The sequence below is a fragment of the Priapulus caudatus genome, unplaced genomic scaffold (assembly GCF_000485595.1).
Source record: "Priapulus caudatus unplaced genomic scaffold, Priapulus_caudatus-5.0.1 Scaffold825, whole genome shotgun sequence".
Taxonomy (NCBI): Eukaryota; Metazoa; Priapulida; class Priapulimorpha; order Priapulimorphida; family Priapulidae; genus Priapulus; species Priapulus caudatus.
In genome coordinates, this window is record NW_014577886.1 from 34,675 (window position 1) to 35,204 (window position 530).

The window sequence follows — 530 nt, forward strand, 5'->3', positions numbered from 1 at the left end:
TACTGTCGCGACTGCCCTGATTTGATACCCCGGTAAAAACTGTTCTTATATGTAAACAGCGTAGCAAAGATATCCTGTAGGCGCCGTATATACGGCCACCAGTCCGAGCAGATTCGTCGGCAAGGCACCGGTGGGAGTTAACAAACCTCAATAATATTTTGCTCTGAATTTTAAAGGGTCCAGTAATGAGTTTTGCCATTATTTAATGGACTGGATAATAATGCTGCCATGATTTATATGTGTTCTATGATTTGTAATGAACCGTAATAACATTACGCATGATCCTAATTAACAAAATCCAATAATAGCATTTTGCGCATGATCTTAACTCACAAATTTCTTGGCATTTTCTGTGATCGGTGGCGATTAAAGACTGCGGGGAACCACATTTAATTTCTCGGAATCCCAAAAATTTTCCGTACCCTGACGTGCGAAACTCTGCTTCCAGGCGACACGCCAAAAGGAGAGACTGACGCCGTACAGGCAAAGAATCGCTGTTTCGGTGAGTACAAGTGCCCGCAAAGTGCAGC